Source organism: Nestor notabilis, unplaced genomic scaffold (assembly GCF_000696875.1).
Source record: "Nestor notabilis isolate BGI_N333 unplaced genomic scaffold, ASM69687v1 scaffold26638, whole genome shotgun sequence".
Classification (NCBI taxonomy): Eukaryota; Metazoa; Chordata; class Aves; order Psittaciformes; family Psittacidae; genus Nestor; species Nestor notabilis.
Window position 1 is genome coordinate 14,333 of NW_009941165.1, and position 208 is coordinate 14,540.

The 208-nt window shown below is 63.0% G+C and overlaps 1 protein-coding gene across 1 annotated transcript in view; it reads right to left on the reverse strand.

The window, feature by feature from the left end:
* Nucleotides 1–208, reverse strand: part of TSPEAR (thrombospondin-type laminin G domain and EAR repeats) — a 13,402-nt gene that overhangs the window by 10,185 nt on the left and 3,009 nt on the right. The gene's annotated exons all lie outside the window — the stretch shown is intronic.

Genomic DNA, 208 nt, shown 5'->3' on the forward strand with positions numbered 1-208 from the left:
GTAGCCTGCTGTCCCCTGCCTGGGGTCTGCGCCAAGCCCCTGCTTCAGGCACAGAGGGAAAGTTTGTCCTCCAGGCAGCAAGGCTGACATCTCCATCCCCACAGCAGGAGCAGCGAGTGTGCAGGTGACCATCCCACTGATGCAGCTCCAGATGCTGACCCCAGGACCTGCTGGCCAGACAGCCCCCAGCTGCCACCAGCTCCCAAAA